At 52.2% G+C, this 24,289-nt stretch overlaps 1 protein-coding gene across 1 annotated transcript in view; it reads right to left on the bottom strand.

Moving 5' to 3' along the window:
• ZNF654 (zinc finger protein 654) overlaps positions 1-24,289 on the bottom strand; it is a 78,438-nt gene that overhangs the window by 1,016 nt on the left and 53,133 nt on the right. The window lies entirely within an intron of this gene.

The raw sequence follows: 24,289 nt of genomic DNA, 5'->3' as shown, positions 1-24,289 counted from the left end.
TGATGTGTCACTTAGATTACTGGGTGTAGCCATTCAGATTTAGCAATGCATCATAGCTGAGAGAGCTGCTCCTGCCCACACTGGGCTCTGTATAGACAGTATACATTGACAGTGAGTTGCTAATCGCAGAAGGGGGGAGTGTCAGACTACCTGACACACGGCAATATAGTCCAGCAATGATAAGGTCCTGGTGTTAAAACAAACAATCACTTCGCATCAACACCACAGACCTTGATAAGAGGCAAAGTGAAAATCTCTGTTAACCCCTACAGCATGTCTTCAGAATACATAAAAACCTGCTGACAGATTCCCTTTAACTGAGAATCTGTCATGGAGTTCATTCTGTAACTTATTGGTCATTCAATGAGATCCTTTGGGCTGATCTCTGATCATATAAGTGTGAAGCTCACCATGGATGTGATCATAAATTCAGCTGAGAGAAGCCCAGTAAGAGACTGATAAGGCTGCGTGCCCACAATCAGGGTTCCCAGAATTTTGGATGCAGAGTGTTTCAGTTGCGTTCAAAATGCTGTATTGTACAGTACAAGCACAGTGGATGGGATTTCTAGAAACCCCATGGCCAATGTGCGTGTACGGCCCGCAGCGTACACTGACATGCGGTGCGTCTTTCTGAGCTGCAAGCATCCCAATTCTTTGCTGCGGAGACACGAGTATTCTCCATAGGGAGAACAGAAGAGAGAAACCACAAATGCCCAAGAGTAGCGGTGGTCTCCTGTGGAGGAGACTCGCGGCCCCGCAGATCAGGACATGCCACGTCCTGGACACAGCGGGTCATGATCGTGTGCACATACCCTTAGAGTTACAAACGCCACTAAGACTGAGCTCCCTGACAGATTGTAAGGTAGCTTGTTCAGTAGCTAACATTGTGAAACAAAGAGCCTGTAAACGCCAATCAGCACAATTATTTTTGCAAAATACTGTTTAACGCTACTGTGAGTTTAGAGGGAATCGTTCAGTAGAATCAACCCTCCTAAGCCGTCCATATTGGCATGTAGGGCATAACAAGTTGACTAAAATAATACCTTGCTATCTGCGATCCGATGTGTAAATGAGCTCTTCCAGACTAGGCGCCGTATATTTATTAAAAAAGGTGTTACTAGTGTGAGACATGTAATGACTGAGACATAGCTCTCATAATTACGCACAGCTCTGCGGCGAGATCAGAAATAGCACAGCAGAGCCAACACAGTGAGGAGACAAAGCGCATTTACATTTGCACTGCAGTTATATTATATTATTTATTATTATAGCGCCATTTATTCTGTGGCGCTTTACATGTGAGAAGGGTATACATAATCGGGACAAGTACAATAATCATAAGCAATACAAGGCACAGACTGGTATAGGAGGAGAGAGGACCCTGCCCACGTGGGCTCACAGTCTACAGGGGATGGGTGAGGGTACAGTAGGTGAGTCTCCTCCCAGTGATTTACCTTCCATCCCACAAGCAGCCAATGCAGGCAAAGGGCCGCCCAGCCGTGCTGACAACACTGCAGATGTATTTGCAATCAGGCAAGTTTCAATTCTGCTGTACTGTGTGTGTTATAATCGGGCACAGCTCTGCAGCAGAGCAGACAACAGTACGGGAGGACAACTGCTGCTGCAAAGGTGTGCAATGAGAAAAAAAGTTCACTTCTGCTGTGCTGTGTTAGTTCTGATCTCACTGCTGCTGTGTGATGACAGCAGACTGTCAGTCATTACATGTCTCACACTGGTATCGCTAGCTCAATGTCCGGCCCACAGCTTGGAACAGCTCATTTAGAAATAAGTGTGCATTCCTCTAGAATAAGATATGGGATCGCACTTAAAAAGGGTTGTCCAGCACCACACCCTACACACTCAAGGTGAAGGAAGCCAGTGACAACAAGACCCCACCCACTTGCCCAGAGGCGTCCTACTCATTAGCATGGGACCCAATGCTGCACATTGAGCAGGCATCTTGGCAGGTGTAATGTGGAAGTGAGCGCCTCAGGATAACCCTTTAAATGCTCCTACACTAAAGGGTGCTTTACACGCTACGACGTCGCTAGCGATTGCTAGCGATGTTGCGAGCGATAGCACCCGCCCCCGTCGTACGTGCGACATGTGTTGATCGCTACGGCAGCGTTACACGCACATACCCGTGCAGCAACGTCGCTGTTGCTGCCGAACAATCCCTCCTTCAAGGGGAAGGTGCGTTCGACATCACAGCGGCGTCACCAAACGGCCGTCCAATAGAAGAGGAGGGGAGGAGATGAGCGGCCGGAACATGCCGCCTACCTCCTTCCTTCCTTCTTTTCTGGTGGATGCAGGTAAGGAGATGTTCGTCGTTCCTGCGGTGTCACACACAGCGATGTGTGGTGCCGCAGGAACGACGAACCACCAGTGGCATGCACCACCAACGACATTATGATTTGGAGCAACGTGTCAACGATTTTTGACGTTTTTGCGATAGTTGATGGTCGCTCCTAGCTATCACATGCTGCGATGTCGCTAACGACGCCGGATGTGCGTCACAAACACCATGACCCCGACGATATATCGTTAGCGATGTCGCAGCGTGTAAAGCAGCCTTAACAGTCCCAAGGCCGCCAGGTAGATACTGGTTTACTTGGCACAGATTATTCCTGGCTGTGGCCTAGGATGAGGCACTGCTGGCATAAAGCAGCACGACAAGTATAAGGCAATTTGTTATTCCTACCCATGTGCATGTTATACCTTGAACACAATATTCCTTGTTAGACCTGCCGCACTCCCTCCATCACCATTCAACAATGGGAGCCAGGATTCCAGGAGAACATGTGACCGATTCACCTACTGATTGGCTGCAGTGGTCACGTGCCGTTGATGTATAATCAATGACCGGAGTGTAGTAAAGAGGGTCCGCACTGAATCAGTTGGCAATAAATGAGGCACATCTATTTTTATTAGGCTGCAACAATGGCCATTTTTACAAAATTCTGATAATCTGGATAAGCCTTATAAAGTGTGCCAGTCTGTGAAGAGGATCTGTCACTTGGTGCCCGTCCTTTCATAGGACCCCAGAGGTGACAATCGTTGTCAACTATCAACATTTATGTAAATGTTGATGGCAGCGTCCCTGAAAGGCTTCACTACCACTATAGAAGTCATGGTGAGGTCGGCCGCTGACTGTCACCTTCTGGTGCCGCTATTCTTTGATCGGCGATAACTTCAGGAAACAGATTCTGTATCCTACTGCAGCAATATGCCATCATAGGACTTACAAGAAACCTGCCACAGCGTCTGTGCCTTTGAGGTGTATAGTGCTATACAAGCCCATATAAAACAGTGGTTTCTACATTAGGAAGGAAATAGTGCTCGTACATTACGGAGAGGAGACCAGGACACGTGTATGGGGCACAGGGCAGTACACACAAGCAAAGGAGTGAGGTGTACTGTCCTCAGCATCCTCTGCACAATGTGACAGACTCACCCCATAGGCCCCGTCACACGTCAGTGATTCCGGTACGTATGATGCAGTTTTTACACGTACTGGAATCATGGACATACGGAGACAAGTCAGTTTTTCTCTGGCATCACTGATGTCACGCGGACCACACAGTGGGACATGTACCAGAGAAAACACGTGTCTTTGAAATAAAATGATTTTTATACTCATCTGTCTCTAGCGATGCCGTCTCCGGCCGCTGCTGTCAGTTGCTTCCAGGCCAGCTAATTATCCTCATGAATATTCACTGCAACACAACCCGGAAGTAACAGCAGAGGGGAGGCACAGCACCAGCCGGAGACAGCGTCGGCCGGAGACATTAGCACCATGGAGAGCAGCGCCAGGGACAGGTGAGTATAAGAGTGCCTGATCTCCGTGTGCAATCACGGATAGCAAACGGAGAACACACGTGTGCCAAATGCATCTTTAACATGTCAGTGGAAAACGTGTGTCTTATTTGGCACAGTCCAAAGATTTTGTATTTTTGCGTATTTCTGTATCAGATGTGGGCGCTGCCAGTGACGTTCTCACCGCACACATCTGCTGCACCATTGGCAGATATAGTGTATGCGTCTCAGCTGGTCTGTAGGGTTGAAAATGGATGTAGTCATTGAAACGGGAAAGTCTCGCTCTGGAAAATCCAGTTTTTGTGCTGGGGTCTGTTCATTGTTCAGTGATAGAAGCAGAACAACAAGTTTAATGGCAATACCAGACCCTTTACATGCTGACCCAAGCCACACCCAGGGAACTTAAAGTGAATCTGTCACTAGGTTTATGCTCCCCTATCTGAGAGCAGCATAATATAGTTACAGAGACCCCGATTCCAGCGATGTGTCACTTACTGAGCCGTTTGCTGTCATTTTGGTAAAGAAGGGAATTTTGTTACTTACCGTAAATTCCTTTTCTTCTAGCTCTTATTGGGAGACCCAGACGATTGGGGTGTATAGCACTGCCTCCGGAGGCCACACAAAGCAATTACACTAAAAAGTGTAAGGCCCCTCCCCTTCTGGCTATACACCCCCAGTGGGATCACTGGCTCACCAGTTTTAGTGCAAAAGCAAGAAGGAGGAAAGCCAATAACTGGTTTAAACAAATTCACTCCGAGTAACATCGGAGAACTGAAAACCGTTCAACATGAACAACATGTGTACCCGCAAACAAACCAAAAATCCCGAAGGACAACAGGGCGGGTGCTGGGTCTCCCAATAAGAGCTAGAAGAAAAGGAATTTACGGTAAGTAACAAAATTCCCTTCTTCTTCGGCGCTCTATTGGGAGACCCAGACGATTGGGACGTCCAAAAGCTGTCCCTGGGTGGGTAAAGAAATACCTCATGTTAGAGCTGCAAGACAGCCCTCCCCTACAGGGAGGCAACTGCCGCCTGCAGGACTCTTCTACCTAGGCTGGCGTCCGCCGAAGCATAGGTATGCACCTGATAATGTTTGGTGAAAGTGTGCAGACTCGACCAGGTAGCTGCCTGGCACACCTGTTGAGCCGTAGCCTGGTGTCGCAATGCCCAGGACGCACCCACGGCTCTGGTAGAATGGGCCTTCAGCCCTGATGGAACCTGAAGCCCCGCAGAACGGTAGGCTTCAAGAATTGGTTCTTTGATCCATCGAGCCAGGGTGGCCTTAGAAGCCTGCGACCCTTTGCGCTTACCAGCGACAAGGACAAAGAGTGCATCCGAACGGCGCAGGGGCGCTGTGCGGGAAATGTAGATTCTGAGTGCTCTCACCAGATCTAACAAATGTAAATCCTTCTCATACCGATGAACTGCATGAGGACAAAACGAAGGCAAAAAGATATCCTGATTAAGATGAAAAGAGGATACCACCTTCGGGAGAAACTCCTGAATGGGGCGCAGCACTACCTTGTCCTGGTGGAAGACCAGGAAGGGAGCCTTGGAAGACAACGCTGCTAGCTCAGACACTCTCCGAAGAGATGTGATCGCTACCAGAAAAGCCACTTTCTGTGAAAGTCTAGAAAGTGAAACCTCCTTCAGAGGCTCGAAGGGCGGCTTCTGGAGGGCAACTAGTACCCTGTTCAGATCCCATGGATCTAACGGCCGCTTGTACGGGGGAACTATATGGCAAACCCCCTGTAGGAACGTGCGCACCTTAGAAAGTCGTGCTAGACGCTTCTGAAAAAAGACGGATAGCGCCGAGACTTGCCCTTTAAGGGAGCCGAGCGACAAACCTTTTTCTAACCCAGATTGGAGGAAAGAAAGAAGGGTAGGTAATGCAAATGGCCAGGGAGACACTCTCTGAGCAGAGCACCAGGATAAGAATATCCTCCACGTTCTGTGGTAGATCTTAGCAGACGTGGGCTTCCTAGCCTGTCTCATGGTGGCAACGACCCCTTGGGATAAGCCTGAAGACGCTAGGATCCAGGACTCAATGGCCACGCAGTCAGGTTGAGGGCCGCAGAATTCCGATGGAAAAACGGCCCTTGGGACAGTAAGTCTGGTCGGTCTGGTAGTGCCCACGGTTGGCCGACCGTGAGATGCCACAGATCCGGATACCACGCCCTCCTCGGCCAGTCTGGAGCGACGAGTATGACGCGGCTGCAGTCGGATCTGATCTTGCGTAGCACTCTGGGCAAGAGTGCCAGAGGTGGAAACACATAAGGGAGCCGGAACTGCGACCAATCTTGCACTAGGGCGTCTGCTGCTAGAGCTCTTTGATCGCGAGATCGTGCCATGAATGTTGGGACCTTGTTGTTGTGCCGGGACGCCATTAGGTCGACGTCCGGCCTTCCCCATCGGCGACAGATTTCCTGAAACACGTCCGGGTGAAGGGACCATTCCCCTGCGTCCATGCCCTGGCGACTGAGGAAGTCTGCTTCCCAGTTTTCTACGCCGGGGATGTGAACTGCGGATATGGTGGAGGCCGTGGCTTCCACCCACATCATAATGCGCCGGACTTCCTGGAAGGCTTGCCGACTGCGAGTCCCTCCTTGGTGATTGATGTATGCCACCGCTGTGGAGTTGTCCGATTGAATTCGGATCTGCTTCCCTTCCAGCCACTGCTGGAAGGCTAGTAGGGCAAGAAACACTGCTCTGATTTCCAGAACATTGATCTGAAGGGTGGACTCCTGCTGAGTCCACGTACCCTGAGCCCTGTGGTGGAGAAACACTGCTCCCCACCCTGACAGACTCGCGTCTGTCGTGACCACCGCCCAGGACGGTGGTAGGAAGGATCTTCCCTGTGATAATGAGGTGGACAGGAGCCACCACTGCAGAGAGTCCTTGGCCGTCTGGGAAAGGAAGACTTTCCTGTCCAGGGATGTCGACTTCCCGTCCCATTGGCGGAGAATGTCCCATTGAAGGGGACGCAGATGAAACTGCGCAAACGGAACCGCCTCTATTGCCGCCACCATCTTCCCGAGGAAGTGCATGAGGCGTCTTAAGGAGTGCGACTGACTTTGAAGGAGAGCCTGCACCCCTGTCTGTAGTGACCGCTGCTTGCTCAGCGGAAGCTTCACTATCGCTGAGAGAGTATGAAACTCCATGCCAAGATACGTTAGTGATTGGGTCGGTGACAGATTTGACTTTGGGAAGTTGATGATCCACCCGAACGCCTGGAGAGTCTCCAGTGCAAAATTCAGGCTGAGTTGGCATGCCTCCTGAGAGGGTGCCTTGACCAGTAGATCGTCCAAGTAAGGGATCACAGAGTGTCCGTGAGAGTGCAAGACTGCTACCACTGCTGCCATGATCTTGGTGAACACCCGGGGGGCTGTCGCCAGACCAAATGGCAGAGCCACGAACTGAAGATGTTCGTCTCCTATCACGAAGCGCAGAAAGCGTTGGTGTTCCGTAGCAATCGGCACGTGGAGATAAGCATCTTTGATGTCTATTGATGCTAGGAAATCTCCTTGGGACATTGAGGCAATGACTGAGCGGAGGGATTCCATCCGGAACCGCCTGGCGTTCACATGCTTGTTGAGCAGTTTTAGGTCCAGAACAGGACGGAAGGAGCCGTCCTTTTTTGGAACCACAAAGAGATTGGAGTAAAATCCTCGCCCCCGTTCCAGAGGGGGGACAGGGATCACGACTCCTTCTGCTCTTAGAGAGTCCACCGCCTGCAGCAGGGCATCTGCTCGGTTGGGGTGTGGGGAGGTTCTGAAGAACCGAAGTGGAGGCCGAGAACTGAACTCGATTCTGTACCCGCGAGACAAAATGTCTGTTACCCACCGGTCTTTGACCTGAGACAGCCAAATGTCGCAAAAGCGGGAGAGCCTGCCACCGACCGAGGATGCGGAGGGAGGAGGCCGAAAGTCATGAGGTAGCCGCCTTGGAAGCGGTTCCTCCATTTGCTTTCCTGGGGCGTGAGTGAGCCCGCCAGGAATCTGAGCTCCCTTGTCCTTTCTGAGTCCCTTTGGACGAGGAGAATTGGGGCTTGCCCGAGCCTCGAAAGGACCGAAACCTCGACTGCCACTTTTTCTGTTGAGGTTTACTTGCTCTGGGCTGTGGTAAGGAAGAGTCCTTACCCTTGGACTGTTTTATGATTTCAGCCAATGGCTCACCAAACAGTCTGTCTCTAGATAATGGCAAGCTGGTTAAGCATTTTTTGGAACCAGCATCTGCTTTCCAGTCCTTTAACCATAAGGCTCTGCGCAAAACCACAGAATTGGCGGCCGCCATAGAGGTACGGCTCGTAGATTCTAGGACAGCATTGATAGCATAAGTCGCAAACGCAGACATTTGCGAAGTTAGGGACGCCACCTGTGGCACTGCTGGATGTATGATAGCATCCACCTGTGCTAAACCAGCTGAAATAGCTTGGAGTGCCCACACGGCCGCGAATGCTGGAGCAAACGACGCGCCGATAGCTTCATAGACAGATTTCAACCAAAGGTCCATCTGTCTGTCGTTGGCATCTTTAAGTGAAGCGCCATCCTCTACTGCGACTATGGATCTAGCCGCAAGCTTGGAAATTGGGGGATCCACCTTTGGGCACTGGGTCCAGCGTTTGGCTACTTCAGAGGGAAAAGGATAACGGGTATCCTTAGAACGTTTAGAGAAACGCTTGTCTGGATGAGCGTCGTGCTTCTGGATTGATTCTCTGAAGTCAGAGTGGTCCAAAAAAGCACTTAATTTACGCTTGGGATACAGGAAATGGAACTTCTCCTGCTGTGCAGCTGCCTCCTCTGCTGAAGGAGCTGGGGGAGAAATATCCAACAGTCTATTAATTGCCGATATAAGGTCATTAACCATGGCGTCACCCTCAGGGGCATCCAGATTGAGAGGGGCCTCAGGATTAGAATCCTGATCACCGTCCTCAGTCTCATCACAGAGAGATTCTTCTCGCTGAGACCCTGAGCAGTGTGATGACGTGGAGGGTCTTTCCCAGCGAGCTCGCTTAGGCTGCCTGGGACTGTCATCTGAGTCAGAGACTTCAGCTTGTGATGCTTGAGACCCCCTTGAAGTACGGATTAGTTCCAACTGAGGGGGACCAGAGAGCATAGCCACAGCAGTGTCCATGGTCTGAGGAACTGGCCTGGCCTGCAAGGTCTCCAGGATTTTTGTCATAGCCTCAGACATTTTATCAGCAAACACTGCAAAGTCTGTCCCCGTCACCGGGGCAGGGTTCACAGGCGTCTCTGCCTGGGCTACCACCACAATAGGCTCTGGCTGACGAAGTGCCACTGGGACTGAACATTGCACACAATGTGAATCATTGGAGCCTGCCGGTAGATCAGCCCCACATGCAGTACAAACAGTGCACACAGCCCGTGCCTTGGCAGCCTTGCGTTTTGCGGATGACATGTTGCTGCCTCCTCAGAGCAGTACAGGGTGTCCAGCCAAGAAGCGACCTACAGTGCAACTATATATATATATATATGGTACCAAGACAAAAGTACACTATATATCACTGAGGCACTAGTGGGGCCAGCACTACTGTGCAGCTTACCGCCCGCTTAGGAGCGGTGTGTGGTCGCCAGAAATCCCTCTAGTCTGGGTCTCCCAGAGCCTGCTGCCTCTCCCCAGCCAGATCGCATGTGTAATGGCTGCCGGCGTCCTTGTGGAGAGGGGGGGCGGGCCCTGGGCGTACACCGACGAAGAGCGGGAAGTCTGCTTCCCCTTGTGCCTAGTGAGAGGGCTGGAGCATGTAAATAAAGCTCCAGCCCTCGGCGCTGCCTATTGAGCAGCGTCTCTCCCCTACCCTGATTGACAGGGTGGGGGCGGGAACGAAGCGGCGCTAGGCCGCAGAAGCCGGGGGCTAAAGTTAGAAGCGCCGCCGCCGTAAAAGCGCGGTCGGCGCAAAGCCCCCGGCGCACCACAAGTCGCAGCTGCGCCGCCGCTCCAGGAGCGGTCGGCGCAGTAGTTCCCAATACACAACGTCACTCAGCAAAGCTGCAGTGACCTAACCCCCAGCGTACAGCGCCACTGTCCCCGGCGCACTACAACGCTCAGCAAGCCCTGAGAGTGTCCGTGCCTGCCGGGGACACAGAGTACCTGAAAGTTGCAGGGCCTTGTCCCTGAACGGCACTCCCGCTCCACATCCAGCAGGTTCTATGGGTCTGTGGATGGAGCCCGGCCCCAGGGCTTGGGGGCCGGCAAGATCCCACTTCCACAGAGCCCTCCAGGGGATGTGGAAGGAAAACAGCATGTGGGCTCCAGCCTCCGTACCAGCAATAGGTACCTCAACCTTACAAGCACCAACCGCGGGTGAGAAGGGAGCATGCTGGGGGCCCTATATGGGCCCTCTTTTCTTCCATCCGATAGAGCCAGCAGCTACTGCTGACTACAAACAGTGGAGCTATGCGTGGATGTCTGACCTCCTTCGCACAAAGCAGAAAACTGGTGAGCCAGTGATCCCACTGGGGGTGTATAGCCAGAAGGGGAGGGGCCTTACACTTTTTAGTGTAATTGCTTTGTGTGGCCTCCGGAGGCAGTGCTATACACCCCAATCGTCTGGGTCTCCCAATAGAGCGCCGAAGAAATCAATGTTTTCTCTGCTGCAGATCTAGCAGTTATACAAAGCTCATGAATATGCTGGACTACCTGCAGCACGCGAAATAGTCCTGTAATGATAATCTACTGCTGATTAGTCAGTGATTTTATCAAAACTACACTAAGCAGCCCATTAAGTGACACATCGCTGGAATCAAGGTCTCTGTCCCTACATTATGCTACTCTTAGATTAGGTGGTGAAAAGCTGGTGACAGATTCCCCTTAGCTATACAGGCATTTGTTGGCTTTCCATCATGGGGACTAAAGGGTGCTTTACACGCTGCGACATCGCTACAGATATATCGTTGGGGTCACGTCGTTAGTGACGCACATCCGGCGCGGGTAGCGACATCGCAGCGTGTGACACCAAGGAGCGACGATCAACGATCTCAAAATCATTCAAAAACAGTGATCGTTGACACGTCGCTCCTTTCCTTAATATCGCTGCTGCCACAGGTACGATGTTGTACGTCGTTCCTGCGGCAGCACACATCGCTATGTGTGACACCGCAGGAACATCACCTTACCTGCGTTCACCGGCAATGAGGAAGGAAGAGGTGGGCGGGATGTTACGTCCCACTTATCTCCGCCCCTCCGCTTCTATTGGACGGCCGCTCCCTTGAAGGAGGGATTGTTCAGCGGTCACAGCGACGTCGCTGGAAACATATGTGCGTGTGAAGCTGCCGTAAGCGATATTGTTTGCTGCGGCAGCAATCACCAAATGTCGCATGTACGACGGGGGCGGGTGCTAACGCTAGCGATGTCGCAGCGTGTAAAGCACCCTTTACTGTTCATTGTTATGTGTTACTGGATAAATGAGAGCTTTCGTTGAGATCGTTCATTTCCATAAACTAAAATCTATGGGCACCTTTACTTTTTGGAGTTTTCCTTATAAAGCATTCCCTTCTTTGAAGTCACTGGTAATTGTCTCTTTTTATAGACGTCAGGAAGAGGTTTTGTCTTGTGATGCAAAGAAGGGAATTTTGTTACTTACCGTAAATTCCTTTTCTTCTAGCTCCTATTGGGAGACCCAGACGATTGGGTGTATAGCTACTGCCTCCGGAGGCCACACAAAGCATTACACTAAAAAGTGTAAGGCCCCTCCCCTTCTGGCTATACACCCCCAGTGGGATCACTGGCTCACCAGTTTTAGTGCAAAAGCAAGAAGGAGGAAAGCCAATAACTTGGTTAAACAAATTCACTCCGAGTAACATCGGAGAACTGAAAAACCGTTCAACATGAACAACATGTGTACCCGAAAAAAACCAAAAATCCCGAAGGACAACAGGGCGGGTGCTGGGTCTCCCAATAGGAGCTAGAAGAAAAGGAATTTACGGTAAGTAACAAAATTCCCTTCTTCTTCGGCGCTCCATTGGGAGACCCAGACGATTGGGACGTCCAAAAGCTGTCCCTGGGTGGGTAAAGAAATACCTCATGTTAGAGCTGCGAAGACAGCCCTCCCCTACGGGGAGGCAACTGCCGCCTGCAGGACTCTTCTACCTAGGCTGGCGTCCGCCGAAGCATAGGTATGCACCTGATAATGTTTGGTGAAAGTGTGCAGACTCGACCAGGAAGCTGCCTGGCACACCTGTTGAGCCGTAGCCTGGTGTCGCAATGCCCAGGACGCACCCACGGCTCTGGTAGAATGGGCCTTCAGCCCTGATGGAACCGGAAGCCCAGCAGAATGGTAGGCTTCAAGAATTGGTTCTTTGATCCATCGAGCCAGGGTGGCTTTGGAAGCCTGCGACCCTTTGCGCTTACCAGCGACAAGGACAAAGAGTGCATCGGAGCGGCGCAGGGGCGCCGTGCGGGAAATGTAGATTCTGAGTGCTCTCACCAGATCTAACAAATGTAAATTCTTCTCATACCGATGAACTGCATGAGGACAAAAAGAAGGCAAAGAGATATCCTGATTAAGATGAAAAGAGGATACCACCTTCGGGAGAAACTCCTGAATGGGACGCAGCACTACCTTGTCCTGGTGGAAGACCAGGAAAGGAGCCTTGGATGACAGCGCTGCCAGCTCAGACACTCTCCGAAGAGATGTGATCGCTACCAGAAAAGCCACTTTCTGTGATAGTCTAGAAAGTGAAACCTCCCTCAGAGGCTCGAAGGGCGGCTTCTGGAGGGCAACTAGTACCCTGTTCAGATCCCATGGATCTAACGGCCGCTTGTACGGGGGTACAATATGACAAACCCCCTGCAGGAACGTGCGCACCTTAGGAAGTCGTGCTAGACGCTTTTGAAAAAAAGACGGATAGCGCCGAGACTTGCCCTTTAAGGGAGCCGAGCGACAAACCTTTTTCTAACCCAGATTGCAGGAAAGAAAGAAAGGTAGGCAATGCAAAAGGCCAGGGAGACACTCCCTGAGCAGAGCACCAGGATAAGAATATCCTCCACGTTCTGTGGTAGATCTTAGCGGACGTGGGCTTCCTAGCCTGTCTCATGGTGGCAACGACCCCTTGGGATAATCCTGAAGACCCTAGGATCCAGGACTCAATGGCCACACAGTCAGGTTCAGGGCCGCAGAATTCCGATGGAAAAACGGCCCTTGGGACAGTAAGTCTGGTCGGTCTGGTAGTGCCGACGGTTGGCCGACCGTGAGATGCCACAGATCCGGATACCACGCCCTCCTTGGCCAGTCTGGGGCGACGAGTATGACGCGGCTGCAGTCGGATCTGATCTTGCGTAGCACTCTGGGCAAGAGTGCCAGAGGTGGAAACACATAAGGGAGCCGGAACTGCGACCAATCTTGCACTAAGGCGTCTGCCGCCAGAGCTCTGTGATCGCGAGACCGTGCTATGAAGGTTGGGACCTTGTTGTTGTGCCTGGACGCCATTAGGTCGACGTCCGGCCTTCCCCAGCGGCTACAGATTTCCTGAAACACGTCCGGGTGAAGGGACCGTTCCCCTGCGTCCATGCCCTGGCGGCTGAGGAAGTCTGCTTCCCAGTTTTCTACGCCGGGGATGTGAACTGCGGATACGGTGGAGGCCGTGGCTTCCACCCACATCAGAATCCGCCGGACTTCCTGGAAGGCTTGCCGACTGCGTGTCCCTCCTTGGTGATTGATGTATGCCACCGCTGTGGAGTTGTCCGACTGAATTCGGATCTGCTTTCCTTCCAGCCACTGCTGGAAGGCTAGTAGGGCAAGATACACTGCTCTGATTTCCAGAACATGGATCTGAAGGGTGGACTCCTGCTGAGTCCACGTACCCTGAGCCCTGTGGTGGAGAAAAACTGCTCCCCACCCTGACCGACTCGCGTCTGTGGTGACTACCGCCCAAGACGGTGGTAGGAAGGATCTTCCCTGTGATAATGAGGTGGGAAGAAGCCACCATTGCAGAGAGTCCTTCTGTGAAAAGGATACTTTCCTGTTCAGGGATGTTGACTTCCCGTCCCATTGGCGGAGAATGTCCCAATAAAGAGGACGCAGATGAAACTGCGCAAACGGAACCGCCTCCATTGCCGCCACCATCTTCCCGAGGAAGTGCATGAGGCGTCTTAAGGAGTGCGACTGACCTTGACGGAGAGTCTGCACCCCAGTCTGTAGTGACCGCTGCTTGTCCAGCGGAAGCTTCACTAGCGCTGAGAGGGTATGAAACTCCATGCCAAGATACGTTAGTGATTGGGTCGGTGACAGGTTTGACTTTGAGAAGTCGATGATCCACCCGAACGTCTGGAGAGTCTCCAGCGCAACATTCAGGCTGAGTTGGCATGCCTCTTGAGAGGGTGCCTTGACAAGTAGATCGTCCAAGTAAGGGATCACAGAGTGTCCCTGTGAGTGCAAGACTGCTACCACTGCCGCCATGACCTTGGTGAACACCCGTGGGGCTGTCGCCAGACCGAATGGCAGAGCTACGAACTGAAGATGGTCGTCTCCCATCACGAAACGTAGAAAACATTGGTGCTCTGTAGCAATCGGCACGTGGAGATAAGCATCTTTGATGTCTATTGATGCTAGGAAATATCCTTGAGACATTGAGGCAATGACGGAGCGGAGGGTTTCATCCGGAACCGCCTGGCCTCCACGTGCTTGTTGAGCAGTTTTAGGTCCAGAACGGAACGGAAAGAGCCATCCTTTTTTGGCACCACAACCAGATTGGAGGAAAACCGTGTCTTGTTCCTGAAGAGGAACAGGGATTACCACTCCTTCTGCCTGCAGAAGAGCATCGGCTCGGTGGAAAGGTGGGGACGTTCTGAAGAATCGAGTCGGAGGACGAGAACAGAACTCTGTCCTGTGCACGTGGGCACAATGTCCCTCACCCACCGGTCTGTGACCTGTGGCAGCCAAATGTCGCCAAAGGCGAGCGAGTCTGCTATCAACCGCGGATGCGGAGAGATGAGAGAGCTGAGAGTCATGAGGAGACCGCCGTGGTAGCGGTTCCTCCGGCTGCCTTCCTTGGGCGTGATTGAGCCCCCGGAAACTGAGCCCCTCTGAGGCTTTTCAGCTCTTTTGGACGAGGACAATTGGGACCTGCCCGAGCTTGGGAAGGACCGAAACCTCGACTGTCCTTCCAGGACAGCATTAATAGGGTAAGTCGCAATGCAGACATTGCGAGGTTACGGACGCCCCTGCGGCACAAATGTACATATGCTCAAGACCAGCTGTGCAAGAACAGCTGAAAAGCTTAGGGTGCCCATACGGCTGTAAATGCCGGAGCAACCGACACGCCGATAGCCTCATAGACAGATTTCAACCAGAGTCCATCTGTCTGGCATCTTTAAGTGAAGTCCCTCCACTGCAACTATAGCTCTAGCCGCAAGCCTGGAGATTGGAGAATCCACCTTTGGACCCTGGGTCCCGCGCTTGACCACGTCAGGGGGAAAAGGATAACGTGTATCCTTAATACGTTTGGAGAAAACGCTTATCTGGTAAGCGTGGTGTTCCTGGACTGCTTCTCTGAAGTCAGCGTGGCCAGAAAAATACTCAATATACGTTTGAGCTACTGAAATGGGACTTCTCCTGCTGTGAAGCTGACTCCTCCGCTGGGGGAGCTGAGGGAGAAAGATCCAACATTCCATTGATGGACGCTATAGGATCATTCCTTATGGCGTCACCATCCGGTGTATCCGGATTGAGAGCGTTGTCAGGATCAAAGTCCTGATGAGCTACGTCTGCCTCATCATACAGAGAGCCTCCTGGGACCCCCCCCCCGGAGCACCGATTTTATTCCCAATGAGGGTGGCCAGGGAGCAATGATCCAGATTGCCCATGGCCTGTCCGGACTGCAAGTCTCTATCCCATTGCAACTCCATCCCTGTCCTTGGACAGGGTTGACAGGTGGTTCCTTTGGCCACGTCTAGTAGAGACCCCGGCTGACCAAGTGCTCCAGGGGAGCATTGCACACAATGGGGTTCAGTGCCGTGGAACAGTATCACATGCAGTAAAAACAGCATCGAAAGCCTGTGTTGCTTATATGCTGCTGCCGACTAGCCATCTAGGACATAGAGCCAAGAATGGCGACCGTACAATGCAATGTATAACATACAAGCATAAAGTACAAATGAACACTGCAGCACATGCAATACAAGCAGCATAGAAAGCCTGTGCCTTGGCACCCCTGCTTTTCTGCTGCTGTAGACTAGCCATCTAGGGGAATATAGCCCAGAATATCGACCATACAGTGCAATGTATAGCATACAAGCATAAGTACAAATGAACACTGCAACCCCTGCAATACAAGCAGCATAGAAAAAACCTGTGCCTCAGCACCCCTGCTTTTCTGCTGCTGTAGCCTAGTCATTCTAGGCGAAAATAGCCCAGACTAGCGACCGTACAGTGCAGTGTATAGCATACAAGCATAAATACACATGAACACTTCAGTACATGCAATACAAGCAGCATAGAAAGCCTGTGCCTTAGCACCCCTGCTTTCCTGCTGCTGATGTGTCGCCATCTAAGAGGGCATATAGCCAAAAATAGCGACCTATGCAGTGTAAGCATAAAAATACAAATGGACAACTGCGGTATTTAGTGGGGTCAGCACTTCAGGTGCCGCTTACCGCCCGCCTATAAGCGGGTGTGTGGTTCGCCCTAGTCCTGTGCCTGGTTGCCCAGAGTCCGATCTCTCAGCTCGGACTGCAGGAATGGCTGCCGGCGTCCTTCTCCAGCTCGTGTGAGTAGGGGCGGGCCGTGGGCGTGCCCCCAAGTCAGAGCGGGAAACCGGCGTCCCACAGTGTCCAGTGAGAGGGCTGGAGCATGTAAATAAGGCTCCAGCCCTCGGCGCTGCTGATTGTACAGCGTCTCTCCCCTACCCTGATTGACAGGGTGGGGGCGGGAACGAAACGGAGCTAGGCCGCAAAAGCCGGGGACTGGATTTATAAGCGCCGCCGCCGTAAAAGCGCGGTCGGCGCTAAGTCCCCGGCGCACTACAAGTCCCAGCCGCGCCGCCGCTCCCGGAGCGTCCGGCGCGGTAGTTCCCCATACATAAAGTCACTCAGCTAGGCTGCAGTGACTGTAACCCTTTACTGTCCCCGGCGCACTAGCACACCCAGCAAGTCTGGAGTGTGCTGTGCCTGTGTGTACGGGGACACAGAGTACCTGAATGGTGCAGGGCCATGTCCCTGAACGGTACCCAGCTCCGTATCCAGCAGGTTCAATGGGTCTGTGGATGGAGCCCGGCCTCAGGGCTTTGGGGCCGGTAAGATCCCACTTCCTCAGAGCCCCTCAGGGGGATGTGGAAGGAAAACAGCATGTGGGCTCCAGCCGCCGTACCAGCAATAGGTACCTCAACCTTACAAACCACAAGCGGGGTGAGAAGGGAGCATGCTGGGGGCCCTATATGGGCCCTCTTTTCTTCCATCCGATATAGTCAGCAGCTACTGCTGACTAAACAGTGGAGCTATGCGTGGATGTCTGACCTCCTTCGCACAAAGCAGAAAACTGGTGAGCCAGTGATCCCACTGGGGGTGTATAGCCAGAAGGGGAGGGGCCTTACACTTTTTAGTGTAATGCTTTGTGTGGCCTCCGGAGGCAGTAGCTATACACCCAATCGTCTGGGTCTCCCAATGGAGCGCCGAAGAAATAATAAATTCACACAAACATACACAGGAGCCTGGCAATCATGGGGAGAACACTAAACTCCAGGACCCAGCGTAGTGACAGCCGAGAAGACCTTTCTAAATGGCCGATACATGTGTTAGTGGCTCAATAACAGTCACTAAGTTTTAAGCCCCCTTCACACGTCCGTGCCTCCGGTACGTGCTAGGTCCGTGCCCGTATGTACCGGAGACACGGGCACACGTATACCCATTAAAATCAATGGGCATATGTGCACGCACGTGTTCTGCCAGTGGCCCGTACCTCCGTGTGGAGCAGACGTGTGCTCCATACGAATGCATGTCCGTGTTTCTCCGGCAGCAAGGGCCCGCACACGTACCACACGGAAGTAGTGTGGATGCGGGTGCATGTGACACGCCTCGGAGAAACACACGTGGCATTGTAAAAAATAAAAAAAACACATACTCACCCTCCACCATACCTGCAGTCTCTGCCGCGGCTGTCCCCTGCATCCGTCCCCCAGTGATTTTGAACAAGGCCTCTTCTTCACTGGGGGCCGGAAACAGCGTCAGCGGGGCGTGGCCTGTGCCGGACGCTGTCATTCAGCACCACAGACAGCTCCGGAAGAAAAAGGTAAGGCGGGGCTTTCCGTTCTCAGTGTGTTATTACGTATAACACACAGTGAACAGGAATGTGCCACAAACACGGCACACGGGGAGCAAACCACCCCTTTAACACGTACGTGAAAAAACGGATCGTTTTTTCACGGACGTGTGAAGGGGGCCTTAGGCTGTAAACTTCATTCATTCGCAGACCCCACTAGATATTCAGTATGTCGACTGATTTACACTTCAGATTTCTCTCGTGTGTTTACCTCACCATCATTTCTTTTTACCCTCATGTTTTGTTTCCTTTTTACATTATGTGGGAGCGCATCATTTTTTGCACATATACGTTTTCTGCAGACGGACACCCGGATGTAGTCGACTACATTCGAGCGTCCACCTGCAGAAAACGTATATGTGGAAAAATGGTGCAAGACAGAGCACACGCGAACGGAGCCTGCTCCGTTATAGTCAGTGGCCCTGTCGGCGCAGGCATCCAAACCCGTTTTTTGGGGTGGCGGAGGGGCGGTTCGGACGGATGCCCCGACGGGACCACTAAACATAAAGCAAAACGCAGTGTGAAAGGGGCCAAAAACACATTGTGGGCACACACCTTAATACAGTAATACCTTTACTTAAGAGTGCACCAAGTTACACATTTTTTAAAAAGGTACAAGCCATCACTATGTTTTTTGCTTCATGATACGAGCAGAAATATGAGGTACAAGTAACTTATGCTCGCCCTCTCTCCGATCCCCCATCTCATGCAGTCAGCGCTGCGCTCTCACATGCTGAGAGCTGACTCCATGAGATGACGATGCTGCACTGCGGAGGATCGGAGATAGGGTGAATCGTTTTTTTTTTCTTTTTTCGGTATGTGGGGTGAAGGTGGCCATGTGCAGGACCTTATCCCAACATTGGGGATCATATACACCAGGATGGGCACATGTACCAGCATAGGGGATCATTTATACTAGGAGATAGATATTAAAATATATTATATATATATATATATATATATATATATATATATATATATATATATATATATATATATTAATATCTGTATATATATCTATATCTCTATCTATCTATATCTCTATCTATCATTATGTAGTATGTGTAATAAAAAAGAGAATTTTGTTACTTACCGTAAATTCTTTTTCTTATAGTTCCGACATGGGAGACCCAGATCACGGGTGTATAGCTTCTGCCTCCGGAGGACACACAAAGTACTACACTCAAACGTGTAGCTCCTCCCTCCTAGCATATACACCCCCTGGTAGCCAGTCCTAGCCAGTTTAGTGCAAAAGCTGAAGGAGGACATCCACCCACAAGTAGAGACAGAGCAAAACCCGGAACAACCGGAACCTCTGTCTACAACAACACCCGGTGATAACACACGGAACAAGAAACCTGCCGCCAGGCAACAGGGAGGGTGCTGGGTCTCCCATGTCGGAACTATAAGAAAAAGAATTTACGGTAAGTAACAAAATTCTCTTTTTCTTCATCGTTCCTTATGGGAGACCCAGACCATGGGACGTTCTAAAGCAGTCCATGGGTGGGAATAAACAGAAAACTGAGAAGTAGGCGAAACCTAACTTCACAAATGGGCGACAGCCGCCTGAAGGATGCGTCTGCCCAAGCTCGCATCTGCCGAAGCAAGAGCATGCACTTGGTAGTGCTTCGAAAAGGTATGCAGACTAATCCAAGTGGCAGTCTGACAGACCTACTGAGCCGTAGCCTGGGCCTGAAAGCCTAAGAGGGACCGACAGCTCTGATCAAATGTGCCTTGATCCCCGGTGGGAGAGGCACTTGAGTACACTGGTAGGTATCGGAAAAAAGGCCGACCTAAACCAACGAGCCAGGGTCGGCTTAAAAGCCGAGAGGCCCTTACGCTGACCAGCGGTCAGCACAAAGGAGAGGTGCACCGCCTAAGAACGCGGTGCGAGTCACATAGATCCGGAGCGGCCGCACCAGATCCAGAGTATGCAACGCTCTTTCAAGGTGATGAACAGGAACCGGACAAAAAGGAAGGCAGGAAAAATGCCCCGATTAAGGTGGAAGCAGCAACCACCTTAGGGAGAAAGTCCGGAGTCGGACGGAGGACCACCTTGTCTTGATGAAGGAGGACTCCGAAGAGAGTGCGGCCACAACAGAGACTCCCTTGAGGGAAGTTATGGCCACTAGAAGACCACTTTCTATGAAAGACTAAACAAAGAAACCTCCCTAAGAGGCTCAAAGGGGGGTTTCCGGAAACCGTGAGGACCGAATTAAGGTCCCAGGGCTCCAAAGTCCGCCGGTAAGGCGGAATAATGTGAGATGCGCCCTGCATGAAGGAGCGCACCTGGACCAGCCGGGCGATACGCCGCTGGTACAACGCTGACAGAGCCGAGACCTGTCCCTTAAGGGAATTGAGGGATAGTCCTAGCTGCAGACCGGACTGTAGAAGGGACAGGAGGGTCGGCAAGGCCAAAAAGCCAAGGATACTTCCGAGCTCGAGTCATAGTGGAGATGCCTTCAGGAGGGATACCAGAAGTCGTCAAGAGCCATGACTCAAACGCCACACCGTCAAGCTGAGAGCCGCAGGTTCTGGCGGAAAAGACGGACCTCGTGAGAGAAGGTCTGGACAGTCCGGGAGATGCTATGGCATCTCTACGGACAGACGGAGCAGGTGAGGGTACCAAGCTTGCCTGGGTCAGTCTGGAGTAATGAGAATGACCCGACGGCCCTCCTTTCTGATCTTGCGCAGGACTCTGGGCAAGAACTAGAGAGTGAAACACATAAGACAGACGAAGCTGGGACCAAACTTGAACCAGTGCGTCTGCCGCAAAAACCTGAGGATCGTGGAGCCACGGTTTGACGGCTGAGACAATCTGCCTCCCAGGTTCCCACGTCTGAGATATGGGCTGCGGATATGGTGGACTAGGAGTCCTCCGTCCACTGAAGAATGCGATGAACCTCCAACATTGTCAGGCGGCTGAGTGTCCCGCCCTGGAGGTTGATGTAGGCAAACGCTGCAGCGTTGTCTGACTGGACTCGACTGTGCCTGGCCGCCAACAGATGGCGAAAAGCTTAGAGAGCTAGAGACACAGCTCTGATTTCCAGCACGTTGATCCAGAGGGCTAATTCGGACAGAGTCCAAGTGCCCTGCGCTCCATGGTGGAGATATACTGCTCCCCAGCCGGATAGACTAGCATCTTGGTGAGGATCACCCGGGACGGAGCCAGGAAGGAGCGTCCCTGAGATAGAGGGGCCGAAGCCACCACTGAAAAGAGCCCCTGGTCTGTGGCGAAGCCACCACCCCGTGGAAGGAGGAAGTCCGCTTGTTCCAACAGCGGAAAATATCCAGCCGCAGAGGACGCAGATGGAACTGGGCAAGGGAAACGCTTCCATTGACACCACCATCTGATCCAGCACCTGCATTGGGTGCCTGATGGACCGACGTCGACCGCCGTCGACCGCCAGCGGGGGTACTGCTGTTTGACTAAAGGCAGCTTCACAAGTGTCGACAGAGTCTCGAATTGCGTCCCTGGGAATATGAACTTCAGGGTCGAAGTCAGAGTGGGCTTGGCAGAATGACAAACCACCCGAATTGTTAGAGTGGCGAAAGTGAGCGAGGCACTCCGCTAACAGTTTGCACTGGATGAAGCCCAGACTAGAAGGCTGTCCAGGACAAAAGGATCACTGCCAAACCCTAGAGGTGCAGGACCGCAATCACAGCTGCCCCGCCCTTGAGAATACTCGAGGGACCGTGGCTACCCCCAAGGGAGGAGCCACGAATTGGACCACTCTGAATGCAAAACGTAGCCAAAGCTGGTGTGAAACTGCGATTGGCACATGCAGATAGGCATCTCTGATGTCGATGGATGCTAAGGAATCTCCTTGGGTCATTGATTGATCGCAGAGACTCCATGCGACAATGCCGCACCTGAACATGCTTGAGAAGCTTGAGATCCAGGTCGGAAGGCATCGCCCTCTTCGGGTACTAGGAATAGATTTAAGCAGAAATCTCAGAACCGTTCCCAGTCGGGAACCGGTACAATTACTCCAGTGGCCTGCAAGAATGCCACAGCCTGTGAGAAGGCGCGGCCTTGGAGCAGGGGGGAGTTGCAGAAAAAATCTGTTTGGCGGGCTGGATAGAATTCTATCCTGTAGCCGTGGGAGATGGTATCTCGCACCCACTGATCGGAGACGTGTTAAGACCATACGTCGCCAAGTGGGAGAGCCTGCCACCGACCAAGGACGTTGCTGGCGTGGCCAGATAGCCAGGAGGAGGCTGACTTAGTGGCAGCATCTCCTGCGGTCTTCTCGTGCGCCATTTGGAGCCACCACCCCGCTTGGCTGAGCCAGTGGACGAGGCCGAGGGCTTAGAGAACGATCAGATGGAGGAACGAAAAGAACGAAACCTCGACTGATTCGTGTCCGGTTTAGGTTTGTGGCATGGAAGAAATCTTCCCGCCAAGAGCTTCCTTAATAATTTCATCCAGTTGTTCCCGAATAGACTGGTCCCATCAAAAGGGAGCCCAGCAAGGATCTTCTTTAGAAGCATCCGCCGTCCAGTTCCGAAGCCACAAGAGCTTGCGGATAGCGAGGAAATTAGCCGAGGCCACCGCAGAGCGGTGAGAGTCTCCAGCATGGCAGACATGGCATAGGATGAAAAGACTGAAGTCTGGAAGTTAAGGCAACCATTTCGGGCAAAGAGTCCCTGTGAGGGAATGCATCTCCTCCAGAGAAGCAGAGATGGCTTTAAAAACCGCACTGCTGCAAGAGCTGGGGAGAACGAGGCCCTTGCCGCCTCCATACAGATTTGGCCAGAAGGACAACCTGGCGGACAGCAAAGCCATAAGTGAATGAGCCAGCTCCTTGACCACCTCTGGTGGAAAGGGAAAACTGCCATCAGAACCACGCTTTTGGAAGCGTTTGCCAGAGCAGACCCTGGGCTCGGTTACAGTGGCCTGAAAACTGGAGTGGTTAAGGAACACACTCATTGTTCTCTTAGGCAAGGTAAACTGGTGCCTTTTTGCCAGAGAGTGTTGTTCTTCTGATACTGGCGGATTCCAGTACAGAATTAATGTACAGTGGGATAGGGGGGTGCGGTGGGCACACTTGGTGTGTAGAGAGGAGCATATATGTGTTGTGCTTCTCTGGTCCCCCCGGTTCAGTGGGTTTTTTATTGCCTGCACTCCGCACCCTGCTGTCAGCCACTGATACAACTATCCGGGCTGAAATACTAGACACCGGAGGGACCACCCTTGGTGAATGAGCCCACTCCTTGACCTCCTGTGGTGGAAGGGAGAAAAGTCATCAGAAACACGCTTTGGGAGCGTCTGTCAGGACAGGCTCTGGGCATGGTCCAGTGGGCGGAAAACTGGAGTGGTTAAGGAACACACTCCTTGTTCTCCGTAAGGTATACTGATGCCTTTCGGCCAGAGGGGGATACACCCCTGATACAGGCGGATTGAGGTCCAGTACAAATATAATGGACGCAATCAAATCATTAGCATCTCCATCACCTTTGGACAGATCAATGGCACATTAAGTAGCGTCCGAGCCCCCAGAAAAAACATCCTCCTTGTCCCGTGAGACAGCTCGTAAATCATAGCTGCGGGACCGGGAGGACAGGGGACCCTGCATCTCCATTTTAGGAGGACGGGGACTGAGACCAGAGGAAGAGTCCTCTGAGAGCTTGCTGAGCAAGCCGTAGCAGCAGAAGCACCCTAAAGGGGGCTAATGCATGCTCAGCACCACCGGAGCAGCTGGAGGGACCACTGATGAGCCTCCAGGCTGAGGGATCACTGTGTTTATGTGCTCAGTACAGTCTACATGCAGTGCATATTAAGAACAGTCTTGCAGCCTTGCTCTGATGTGAGACATGCTGCAGAAGTGGGGGCTCTGTGAGGGAATGCATCTCCAGAATGACCCCCAACAGAGTAAATAAACAGAGAACATAAGCAGCTGCACAACTGGAGGTTGTGGCTGCCAGACCGTTTTACATACATTTCTGTGCTCTCCAGTCCCCCAGCCCAGGCCCCCATTTGTCACAATGTGGGATCTCTGTGCCTATACAGACAGTGAGAACGCTGAAAAAATGGCGACCGGAGCGAGGAGAGGGGGCGGGGCCTACTCTGAGAGCGGGCAAATGATGTAGACAGGGGAGGGAATCTCTCCTCAGTGAGGAGTATCCGTTCCCTGTGCAGCACAGCCGCTGGGCGGAGCCACACTGTCCCTCTGCATAACTAATATGCAGGGGCAGTGAAAC

The sequence above is a fragment of the Anomaloglossus baeobatrachus genome, chromosome 2, assembly GCF_048569485.1.
Source record: "Anomaloglossus baeobatrachus isolate aAnoBae1 chromosome 2, aAnoBae1.hap1, whole genome shotgun sequence".
In the NCBI taxonomy this organism is placed as follows: Eukaryota; Metazoa; Chordata; class Amphibia; order Anura; family Aromobatidae; genus Anomaloglossus; species Anomaloglossus baeobatrachus.
Note: the sequence above shows the minus strand (reverse complement) of the source record. Positions and strands in the feature narration are given on the sequence as shown.